The sequence below is a fragment of the Misgurnus anguillicaudatus genome, chromosome 20 (assembly GCF_027580225.2).
Source record: "Misgurnus anguillicaudatus chromosome 20, ASM2758022v2, whole genome shotgun sequence".
Classification (NCBI taxonomy): domain Eukaryota; kingdom Metazoa; phylum Chordata; class Actinopteri; order Cypriniformes; family Cobitidae; genus Misgurnus; species Misgurnus anguillicaudatus.
Window position 1 is genome coordinate 26441789 of NC_073356.2, and position 13517 is coordinate 26455305.

Consider the following 13517-nt stretch of genomic DNA (forward strand, 5'->3'; position numbering starts at 1 on the left):
CCTTGTTTCCTGTATATTTCAATGTAGATGTAAAACCATAAACCCAGCAAGCAATTTTGTGTTTAAAAGACATCTAATAGCTGTCCAAACACAGCCCTTACGCCTAGACTAAACAGGGCAAACTTTGTGTCTAAATATGTCTAATCATAGCCCAAAAGAAATGGGTAACACTTTACTTGAAGGGGGGGAAATAAGACTGACATGACATGTGCTATAAACATTAAACATGAAGGAGATTTTATACATGTTAATTACAACGTAATTAATTGCATTTTTAACGCAAAGATGACATTGTTTGAGATGTCTGCTATGACAACTTGACATTAACCAATACATCATAACTTGTCATGACAACTTGACATTACTAAGACAACATAACTGACCGTTTTTACCAGTGATACAAATTAAATTTGTGATTAAAATGTCATTAAGTGTTAATACTCTGTTAAATAGTTTTATAACACCGTCATGAATATTTTTCTTGACCTCAACTTCAGTGATACAAATTAAATTTGTGATTAAAATGTCATTAAGTATAAATACTCAGTCAAATAGTTGTATAACAACTTCATGAATATTCTTCAATTTATAATTTTTTTTAGTTTTCTGTAGGTGTTTAAGAAATAAAATACAATAATAATAATTAAAATTGATAAAGTTATATTTTATTGCATTTGGAGACTGATTCACACACAAAATTAAATGAAAACAGTACAATAATTGGTTAAGCCATGCAGCGTTAGGTCCATATAGCTGAAAAACAGTAAATTACATTAAATGAAATTGATTTAATGTTCTGTTAGTTTTTTCTTCTATGTCAGACAATTTTAGAACCCTCTGTGTGAGGAAGAACACGTTCTGTTCGTTTTTTCATGTATTGTGCACATACGTAAAGTTGATTATAATCTTTTAATGTGTCTGTTGCATTTTGTTATGTTATTTGAAACTTTTTGACAGAGTATTTACACTTAATGACATTTAAATTACCGTTTAATGTAATGTTAACCCATAAAGCTAGGTAGTTTCTTCAGTTTGATCATTATTCTGCTATGTCATGTTTATAACAGATTTATGACAAGTATTGGTTTATGTCAAGTTGTCAGGACAGGGACATCTCAAGCAATGTCATCTTTGCATTGAAGGTTACATGATTGAGCAAGTGACGCTTCATGACAGTTAAATAAATGTGCATAAAATCTCCTTCATGTTTATGGGACGTGTCTTACCATGATTATGAAGGTGGCATGTCAGTCTTATGAACACTCCTTCAAGTAAAGTGTTACCAATAAATCAAATAATTTTTTTTTTTTAAGTTTCAAGTTTGGATAGAAGTGGGTTACTCATATCGAGTCTATAGACGGCTATTTCTTGCTGGGAAATGTTTGACGAAAGCAACTTCTGAAGGTGTCAGAGGTCTGAGATATCTCTTTAGTTTCTTTTCTCTCCTGTTTTTAATTGCATGACTTCAGGAAGGGCGAGAGACTATACCTTTGCAGTAGGTTTTGTAGAGACACCATGTAGGGTTATGCAGTAGTCATCATAGAAGCATGAAGGTCATTGTGACACACAGCGTCTCTCTGTATGCGCTCTCTTCCTAGCTTGCCCCTCAGGGCAGAAGGGATGAACAGCAGGGGCAACTAGTTTACAATGGCTCTCTTCCAAAACCTAGTGAGATGTCTACAAAGGCGGCATTTTAAGGCATCACGACGTGAAGGTTGTTATAAAAGTTAGTAAGCTCCATTATGCAAGCATATAAATCAATCCAAAATAAAATACATGGAGGGTATCTAGTTTTCCCAAATATTTGTGTTGTGTTTTGTGCCGTTATGAATTGTTGCCTATGTAGAGCGCAAGCTCAGAAGGTTAGACAGCGACGCAGCTCACTGGTTTTTGTAACAGAGCTATTGTGTGTATGTGAGTGCATGAATTCGGGAGTGTGTGCCAATTTTGTATGGGGGAGGTCGGGTTACTGTATACAGATATTGAAGGGGTATATCTTTTGTAAGGCAGTGGAATCTGGGGCAAGAAAGATGTGTTCAGTGGGGTGGAGAAACAGGGGCGTTTACTATTGGGTGAGGATGAATTGACATGGGGATGAGGGGGGTTTCTGTTTGCTTGCTCTTTAGAAACCGGTCTTAGGGGCTTGGTTGTCAATAGCAAAGTGGCTGTCATGTGTCTCTGCCTGGCGCAGACATGGTCTGTCTGCTTTGTCTGTCTATGTTTTTTTTACTCACTCTTACTGTTTATCTGCCTTCCATTTCAGTTTTATTCGGGTAACATATTTCACACTCCTACTCCTGTTTACACCCTCCTGATCCAACCCTGTATCACGAAATTATGTACTTATAGCCACGTAAATTTGTAAGTCTTAAGCGTGACACTGACCTGGTTTTCCGCCTTTTTGCGTGAACATGTCACGCTTTTCTGTTTACGTGTCACTGTCACGTATTTGTTACTCAGCTGTTTTGTACTGTTTTCAAACCATCGATGCTTCTGTTAGGGTTAGATTTGGTGTTTGCGTTAGGATGTCACTTTAAGTATTGGTTTATACATTTTATTCATGATTTATTTTTTTATATTTTATGATTTTTAAACCATTGTCACCAGGCATTATAGGATTAGAGTTGGGTTTGGGCAACCCAGTCTCACCCCATGGCGTCAATATTTGACGACACTTGACCTTTCGCGTCATTTTTTGACGAACTGGGGACTTCAATACTAGTAAGTCCGTTGCATTCTCTTTCCTATTTTCTTACCATTTTCTACCATTTTCGCGTCGGTTTAGGGTTAGATTTACATAATGACATCCCTACCCAAACCTTTCCCTAACCCCAATGCCAGGCGACAACTGTTTAATTTCGCGTACCTAGTAGTATTGAAGTCCCCGGTTCGTCGGGGAATGGCGCGAGGGGTATGCCCTCCGCGTCAACATGTTGACGCATGGTCGGGTTTCGTCAAATGTTGACGCCATGGGTGTGAGACCGTGTTAGTTTGGGTAAGGATGTAATTTTATGTCAATCTAAAACGAAGCAACAATGGTAAGAAAATAGGACTAAACAGTTAAGTGACAAATATGTGACGTGACACTGAAAAAAAATGGTTAATTCAATTTACGCAATTTTTTGGGGTAAGTGGTCGCAATAAATTTATTTAAGTTACATTAAAACAAAAAAAAATGTGAAAAACAAACAAAAAACTTTTGTTGAAATGTAGATTGAATGGGTTGATTGCGACCACTTACCTTGAAAAAGTTGAGTAAATTGAATGAATCCTTTTTTCAGTGAGGTCATAGACTGTAAAAAAAAGATGGACGTAGTGTCCGTGACGTCACCCATTGGTTTCTGAAGATCGTTTTTGAAGCTTAAAGTAGGCGTTGCCTTCCGTCCCCATCTTGGCCGTGCGTCATCCCGCATCACTCCCAGATATCCGAAAGTGGGTAAAGAGGCGGGACGTGGGTGAAGCTGAGGTGTCTGGTTGCTGAAACCACGCCCGCCTAGCTCGATTCTAGTGACCACAGTGGCAGTTCACCCCTCACTCAACTGGCCACGCCCTTAATTATGCAGAACTTTAAGGAGTAATATAATTTAAACGGAGGAGTTACAAAAAAATTCACCCCCTCACAGTTGTCATGAAGGGCAAACTTAGCAATACAGACCAAAAACTATTTTTGTACCAGACTGTAAACTTATTGTTTTCTACTGTAAAGTTGGCCATTTTAACATGGATGTCTATGGGAATTGACTCCCTTTTGGAGACTGCCTCTAGCGGCCAGTCAATGAATTGCAGTTTAAGTCACTTCCGTATTGGCTTCATCAGAGAGATCGGAAGGTTGCCCATCGGTATAGGTACGTCATTTCGTGATACTGGGTTGCCTGACCTTATTCATTTAAAGGGATAGTTTGCCCATCACAATCTAATTGTGCTTGTGGTAACAACAAAAGATAATAATTCACGATAATATTTTAATGCATACAAGTTGCTAAAAAAGTTTAGGAACAGCATAAGGATAACTAAATTAAATTAATGACAGCATTGTTTTTAAGTATGCTGTCCCTTTAACTGTATTTTCAACAATATTCAATTTTGCTTGTTTGATACGTCCACGACTCTTTTATTCTCTTATTGGAAAATTGCATGTCAGACTTTATATTTACGGTCACTGCAAAGGTTGACGTATATAGCCAGTACAGTATTTATTCTGCTTGATCTTTCAGGTATATAACAACATGGTATTTTCACTATATATCACCGGGACCGGCCCACAAAAAGTGTTTATAATTCTCTTGATTCGGCTGAATTTTGTCCTTCACTTGTCCCCTCTTGCAGAACTTTTCCTCAGCCTGTCACCGAAAGGCAATGTGCCAAGCTTGGGCATGGGGGTTTACAATTTTTATATTTCTATGAATGTATCTCGACTAAAGGTGTATTTTTGTACCTCTATAAACAGAGGAAATCTTCTGGAATCATGACAAGACTATGCCAAGAATGGATGCAATATGTTTTTGCTATTGGTGGAAATGTGAGAGCGATGAATCTTAATGCAGCTCTCTTACCATCTCAATGACTTGGTGAAACTGTCCTCTGACCAATACTACTGGGAATGTAACCATGTTATTTAAATGATTTTTGTTTTGATATTATTATAGAGAAAAAAATGTAATGCAAATAAATGACTAAAGCTATTGGATTAATCCATACGTATTGTTTTGTACTGTTGTTTTACGTATAATCATCGCAGAGACGTTTCGCTGAAATGAGTGCTTTGACCTTCCTAAGGAACATTTTATTGCTCGCAGCCGGGTCACCCGGTCATATCTCAGGAGGCTTAATGGAGTTATCTGTAAGTATCATCATGAGCTTATACAAAAAGACAATTATTTACATACAGCAAGAGACAATGAGAGCGCATTTAATAGCTCTGATCGTTTGCTTTCTGATGAAGATCTTATTTGTGGTTGTTCTTTCTTATCAAAAAGTGGGAAGTACACAAATCCAGAGGCGAATGTTAATTCGTTTCTCTGGCACTAACAAATCTCAGGATTAAAGAGCCAATAGAGTTACCACCACCTATATGTCTTTCATTAAACTGTATATTACTCAGGTTGACAGCTATAAACACGTTGAGTTGAACTAGCTTGTTCAGCAAGATTGTCTTTTAACAGTTACTCCAATGTTAGAAACCCTGTAGCTGTTGTGTTCCTGTTGCTCAAATGGTAGAGCGTTTTGTTAGCAATGCAAAGTTTATGGGTTCAATACTGATAAAAAATAATGTTTAGCTTGAAAGCACTGTAAGTCGCTTTGGATAAAATTGCATCCAAATGTTGCACAGGCTATTGCATTTTTACGCATTTGGATGATGCATTTTTCCAAAGTAACATAAAGTTAATTAAAAGGATTAGTCAATTTTCTCAAAAAAAATTCTGATAATTTACTCACCACGTCATCCAAAATGTTGATGTCTTTCTTTGTTCAGTCGAGAACAAATTATGTTTTTTGAGAAAACATTCCAGCCTTTTTCTCATTTAAATGGACCCCAACATGAAACAGTTTTAATGCAGTTTAAAATTGCAGTTTCAAAGGACTCTAAACGATCCCAAATGAGGCATAAGGGTTTAATCTAGCGAAACGATTGTCATTTTTGACCAAGAAAAATAAAAAATATGTACTTTTAAACCACTTCTTCTCGTCTATCTCCGGTCCTGTGACGCGCCAGCGCGACCTCACGTAATTGCGTAATGCCGTCGAAAGGTCACATGTTACATATATGAAACGCATATTTGCAGACCATTTTAAACAATAAACTGACACAAAGACATTAATTAGTATCATTCGACATACAACAACGTCGGAATGGTCCTCTTTCTCCACACGTGTAAACACTGGGGCGTAGTTTCGCATACGTCATCCGTGACCTCTTGACGTGATGACATATTGAGGTCGCACTGGGGCGTCACATGACCGGAGATAGACGTGAAGTTTTGGTTTAAAAGTGCATATTTTTGTTGTCAAAAATGACAATCGTCATAACAATGACAAACCCTTATGCCTTGTTCGGGATCGTTTAGAGTCCTTTGAAACCCCGTTGAAACTCCAATTTTAAACTGCATTAAAACGATAACGTGTTGGGGTCCATTAAAATGAGAAAAAAACAATTTCTTCTCGACTGAACAAAGAAAAACATTAACATTTTGGATGACATGGTGGTGGGTAAATTATCTAACTAATCCTTTAAATCTAAAATGTTTTTATTAGTATGTGTATTAGAGTGGTCCTTATAATGGGTCAATTTTTTTTTAAACTCTCACTCCCTAAATGTGTTAGGATATCAATAAACACACATTGTGCAAAATTTGAATTGTTTTTACAATATCTAGAGGTTGCTCAAAGCCTTTGAATATTACATATTTTTTGCAAAAACTGTACTATTTAAAAACGCATAACACACATAAAACTTGCTTCTTGGAGAGTTACTTTGTTCCAGTTATTTCAGTCTCTTCTTATCCGAGTAATGATATAGCGCACTTGCTTCGTGTTGCTTCAGCCAATGTCTCACACTGCAAAAAATGATTTTCAAGAAAAAAAATTCTTAGTATTTTTGTCTTGTTTTCAGTAAAAATATCTAAAAATTCTTAAATTGGGTGGCTTTTTCTTGATGAGCAGAACAACCCGGGAAAGTAGGTCTAGTTTTTAGACCAAGAATATCAAAGTTAAGTAATTTTGTGCATAAAACAAGCAAAAAAAAATGCCAATGGGGTAAGCAAATTTTTCTTGAATTTAGTGTTTAAAAAAATGTTTAAAAATGTTTTGCTTACCCCATTGGCAGATTTTGTTGCTTGCTTTATGCACAAAATCACTTAAATTTGACCTTTTTTTGTATAAACTAGACTTATTTTTTTGGGGTTGTTTTGCTCAACAAGAAAAAAACATCTTCATTTCAGATATTTTTTTATATATTTTTACTGAAAACAGGACAAAAATACTAAGAATTTTTTCTTGAAAATATTTTTTGGCAGTGCAGTATTGTCTATTGTGCTTTATTCACATTGAAGCTTGCTTGCTTTGGAAGACATATCACAACTAAAACAGGAGTTTTAATTGCATAGAGCATGGTTAAAAAAGTCAATTTCTGCCATAAGTATATATTTTTAAACAATTATAAATGCTAGCACAAAGTATCACATAATACGCAAATGTGTTAAACTATAAAGGTCTTGAGCAACCTCTAAATATTAAATAATATTGAAATAATATTTATTTATTTATTTATTCAAATATATTGGTGGGGTGAGAGCATGAACTTTTAAAAGTTGAAAAATAATGACCACCCTAATGTGTGTGTTTTTTTTTTAAATCGAATCCATGACAATGATCTACCCATTAAACCACAGGAACACACTTTTTGTGAATGCAATAATGATGTGTTATTGTGAAATTTCCTGTATTTTGCTATGTTTGGTGTTTTAGCAGCAATGACGTATTTGCATGTGCATGCACCTCATCATTCATGTCCTCGTTGTGTTTTCTGACTCTGGCTGAGCGAGTGATAGACGTGTTGAAATAACATGGCACGAAACCTCACGCATGCCAGACGCCAGCAGTGTGTGCCTTTTGTCGCCGCCGCTGTGGTTCATCTGAGGGGAATACAGCGCGTTGACAGGTTTCCATGGTTACGGGAACAACTGTAAACTGAAACAAATGGAGAAGAGCTGAGGTAAGGTAGGTCAGAGAGAAGCAGTGAGATGGAGAGAGACTGAGATAAGAGGAAATAAGAAGAAAGTGGTAGAGTTTTAAATGGATGATGCAAGAGAGACAAAAGAGGCTGATGATGAAAGCTAACTACGGGGGTTTGAGGAGATTATTATGGGATTGCAGGGAACTTAAAACATGCACACCTTACTAACAATGTCTTTTGTCGATGGGAAAAAGAGTATGTGGGAGGTTTTTACATTTGTGTATTGCCATTCCTTGTATATTTGTGACCCTGGCTGTGCAATCCAGGCTAAAGTCTTGTAATCTAATTATGAGATTAAGAGCATCAAAGTTTGATTTCAATCTTTGACATGACCTTACTCAGTCAATATTAAAGATATCAAGGTTATATTTTCACAGAATGTTCTTTACATTGTGTATTTATTATTTTTGTAGAAAACGAATAGTTCTGCTCTTCATCTTTTTTTAATTATACTGTGAACTAAAAAAAAATCCCTATCACCCTGCACAATTCGTGCAGGATTATTCACAGTCTGTACCTGAGCCACAGACAAAAACACTGGACAGGATAAGTATAAGATATGGGGGGAGAAGGAGTGGGGCGGAGCTGATGGTGCAGAGACAGCAGTGAAAATAAACGAAAAAGCTGAGCCAGAAAGATATTTATAGTAAGATAACAGAACAGGATACTAGCAATACAGAGAGTAGGTGAAAATGTGGACAGGCTCCATAGTGTTTCTCTACAAGCGGTCTGATGTGAACAATAACACTATTCACTATTTTCCGATAGCCCTGACCCAAATACAGAGGCTATTCATCACTTCGCCCATCTTTTAATGTGTACAATACAGCTATTCCATTCAAATGAACACGAGCAAAAAAATATTGTGTCGTTCGAACAGAACCCGCTCAGCGAAGCCCGCTATGGGATTTGCTCATTCGAGCGTTCGAAACAAGGTCAAAACTTTGTGAGCTATATTCAAAGTTTTCTACAGCAATAATATATACTTGGTTAGAGGAACGAATCAAAATTGAAGTTTGTATTTACTTAAACAGAAAACAGAATGGCAACACTTCAACATGCCGGTCTCAAGTTCCACCCCAAAACTGGATGGATGGATGGATGGATCTTCCCTCTGTTCGATTGTTTAGTGAAACAGGTCCCAAGTTCCACCCCAAAACTCGTTGGATGGATAGATAGACAGATCTCCCCTCTGTTCGATTGTTTAGTCAAACAGATCCCAAGTTCCACCCCAAAACTCAATGGATTGATGGATGGATGGATAGATAGATCTTCCCTCCGTTCGATTGTTTAGTGAAACAGGTCCCAACCCTACTGAAAAATCCAGCTAAGACCAGCATAAGCTGGTTTTAGCTGGTCCCCAGCTTGGTTTTAGCTGGTTTTGCTGGTGTAGGAAGCTGGTTTTGCTGGTGTAGCAAGCTGGTCTAGCTGTGTTTTGGTCACATTTTAAGCTGGTTTAGCTGAACTTAGCTGGTCATGCTGGAATACCAGCTGGCCCACCAGCATGACCAGCTTTGTCAGGCTGGGAGGACCAACGTAAACCACCTTAAACCAGCTAAAACCAGCTACCAGCTTATGCTGGTTTTAGCTGGATTTTTCAGTAGGGAAGTTCCACCCCAAAACTCATTGGATGGATGGATAGATAGACACATCTCCCCTCTGTTTCATTGTTTAGTCAAACAGGTCCCAAGTTCCACCCCAAAACTCGATGGATGGATGGATGGATGGATGGATGGATGGATGGATGGATAGATAGACCCCAAAACTCGTTGGATGGATGGATGGATAGACAGATCTCCCCTCTGTTCGATTGTTTTATCAAACAGATCCCAAGTTCCACCACAAAACTCGATGGACGGATGGATGGATAGATAGATCTTCCCTCTGTTCGATTGTTTAGTGAAACAGGTCCCAAGTTCCACCCCAAAACTTGGATGGATGGATGGATCTCCCCTCTGTTCCATTGTTTAGTCAAACAGGTCCCAAGTTCCACCCCAAAACTTGATGGATAGATAGATGGATAGATAGATAGACTCATTGGATGGATGGATAGATAGACACATCTCCCCTCTGTTTAATTGTTTAGTGAAACAATTACCCAGTTCCTTCCAACCCAAAACTCAATGGATGGATGGATGGATGGATGGATGGATGGATGGATGGATGGATGGATGGATGGATGGATGGATGGATGGATGGATGGATAGACAGATCTCCCCTCTGTTCGATTGTTTAGTCAAACAGATCTCAAGTTCCACCCCAAAACTCGATGGATTGATGGATAGATAGACAGATCTCCCCTCTGTTCGATTGTTTAGTGAAACAGGTCCCAAGTTCCACCCCAAAACTCATTGGATGGATGGATAGATAGACACATCTCCCCTCTGTTTCATTTAGTCAAACAGGTCCCAAGTTCCACCCCAAAACTCGATGGATTAATGGATGGATAGATAGACCCCAAAACTCATTGGATGGATGGATGGATGGATGGATAGACAGATCTCCCCTCTGTTCGATTGTTTTATCAAACAGATCCCAAGTTCCACCACAAAACTCGATGGACGGATGGATGGATGGATAGATAGATCTTCCCTCTGTTCGATTGTTTAGTGAAACAGGTCCCAAGTTCCACCCCAAAACTTGGATGGATGGATGGTTTTCCCTCTGTTCCATTGTTTAGTCAAACAGGTCCCAAGTTCCACCCCAAAACTCGATGGATGGATGGATGGATGGATGGATGGATGGATGGATGGATGGATGGATAGATAGATAGATAGATAGATAGATAGATAGACCCCAAAACACAATGGATGGATGGATGGATAGATAGATCTCCCCTCTGTTCGATTGTTTAATCAAACAGATCTCAAGTTCCACTCCAAAACTCGATGGACGGATGGATGGATAGATAGATCTTCCCTCTGTTCGATTGTTTAGTGAAACAGGTCCCAAGTTCCACCCCAAAACTTGGATGGATGGATGGATCTCCCCTCTGTTCCATTGTTTAGTCAAACAGGTCCCAAGTTCCACCCCAAAACTCGATTGATGGATAGATAGACATATCTCCCCTCTGTTCCATTGTTTAGTCAAACAGGTCCCAAGTTCCTTCCAACCCAAAACTCGATGGATGGATGGATGGATGGATGGATGGATGGATGGATGGATGGATGGATGGATGGATGGATGGATGGATAGATAGACAGATCTCCCCTCTGTTCGATTGTTTTATCAAACAGATCCCAAGTTCCACCCCAAAACTCGATGGATTGATGGATAGATAGATCTTCCCTCTGTTTCATTGTTTAGTGAAACAGGTCCCAAGTTCCTTCCAACCCAAAACTCGGATGGATGGATGGATGGATGGATGGATGGATGGATGGATGGATGGATAGATAGACAGATCTCCCCTCTGTTCGATTGTTTAGTCAAACAGATCCCAAGTTCCACCCCAAAACTCGATGGATTGATGGATAGATAGATCTTCCCTCTGTTCGATTGTTTAGTCAAACAGATCCCAAGTTTTACCCCAAAACTCGATGGATTGATGGATAGATAGATCTTCCCTCTGTTCGATTGTTTAGTGAAACAGGTCCCAAGTTCCACCCCAAAACTCATTGAATGGATGGATAGATAGACACATCTCCCCTCTGTTTCATTGTTTAGTCAAACAGGTCCCAAGTTCCTTCCAACTCAAAACTCGATGGATGGATGGATGGATATATAGACAGACAGACAGACAGATCTCCCCTCTGTTCCATTGTTTAGTCAAACAGGTCCCAAGTTCCTTCCAACCCAAAACTCGATGGATGGATGGATGGATGGATGGATGGATAGATGGATATATAGACAGACAGACAGACAGATCTCCCCTCTGTTCCATTGTTTAGTCAAACAGGTCTCAAGTTCCACCCCAAAACTCGATGGATGGATGGATGGATGGATAGATGGATATATAGACAGACAGACAGACAGATCTCCCCTCTGTTCCATTGTTTAGTCAAACAGGTCCCAAGTTCCTTCCAACCCAAAACTCGATGGATGGATGGATGGATGGATGGATGGATAGATGGATATATAGACAGACAGACAGACAGATCTCCCCTCTGTTCCATTGTTCAGTCAAACAGGTCTCAAGTTCCACACTAGAGAGTTGCCAGTTTCTGGTTACCAGGCCATCATTTTCATATTTTGCTGCTTTTTGAGACTGACAATTTCTAATTTCTCTCCTGACAGATATCTGTCAGATAGGGACATTGTATTATCAGATATAAGCAGCTTTGTGTTATGTTTATAATATGTTTATGAATGACTGTGTTTGCATTCATGCATACGCTGTAAATTTTGCATGTGAAAGTTTGCATGTAAGCATTAACATTTCCGATGGTGATGAATGAATGTGAAAATGTATCTGTGAAGAGGTGCTTGTACAGTCGTAAGAAGGGATTGGAGCTGGAATCTGTTAGGCAGGAGAAGATCAATGGCTTTCAGCAGAAGTGATTCTCCTGTGGCTCTACGGTTGCTTTAACCCCCTGTGTTTCCGTAGAGCTGTCAGGTGGAGAGCAGAGTCTCATTGTTTAGAGATGAAGCTGAGTGAATCCGCCCGATGGTTCACCTGATCCAATCTTTGATACAGAGAGAGATGAATTGCATTGGTCCATATTGCCAATAGAGTCACAATGAACATTTAGGCTATATATAGGTCTTAATAAGCTTTAAAGTGATGGTGCTGCACAAAAGGTTCATCACCATGTGTGGTTCACCAAGAATCATTAAGTGAAAGGTTTTTAAAAGAATAAATTTATTCTTACCATTATATAGTCTACCTTTCTTCACTATGAAGAACATTTGGTTGAATGTAAAGGTTCTTTGGATGGTAAACTTTCTTTATGAAACTATAATAAACCAAAAATGCTTCTTCTGTGCACCTTTATTTTAGGAGTGAATGGCTCTCTAGCCTGTAATATCCATTTATGTTCCCTGAGATCCATTTGCTTACAATATTTGAGACAAAGCAGTCACAAATTGAAGAGCTCTGTAGTGTAGCCTACTAGAAAATCTCTCTGCATCAGCAACAATGTAGTTAAATATTACATAAATATGTACAAAAAAATACATTTTCAGGACTAAATGTCTTCTTTAGGCATCGTTGGTGTTTGTTGTGACCTCTCTTGGAACTTAACACATCTTGAGCGTTTTTGAGCCAAATTAAGTAAAAAGACTAATTTCTTTAAAATTAGCAATTAGGATTTAATTTTATTTAGGTTTAAGAGATCCTGCAGTTTCCTGCTACTGATCAAGTGGAAGGGGAGTTTATATCCATATATAGACGATTTCAGCAGTAGCAACATAAACAAGTGACTTTCGTGATCAACGAGTAACTTCCGGTAAACTCCGCTAAGAATAAATTACAATAAAATACGTTAAACTTAGTTTATTTATAAAATAAGCAAAATAAACAACACGTAGATTACCTAGGAAACCAAAACATTTGTTATTTTTTTCGACGAGGTATTTATTCAAGAGTTCAGTTTATCAACTAGTCAGACCATTAAAAAAACTGAAACCGGAAGTACAGTTCGGACCAGGCGCATATTGCGTTACCGCACATGCTTACGATGAACTACTGTTTGGACTACAGCCCTCTACTTCCTGCTTTAGTGACATCAGTAGAACAGTTTTTTGACTAAACTCCGCCCACAGGAATACGTTAGTCGCCAGCTTAGCTAATGTCAAGCTAAGCTGCTATCGAATCACAACACACTAAACATACTACACAATCAGAACT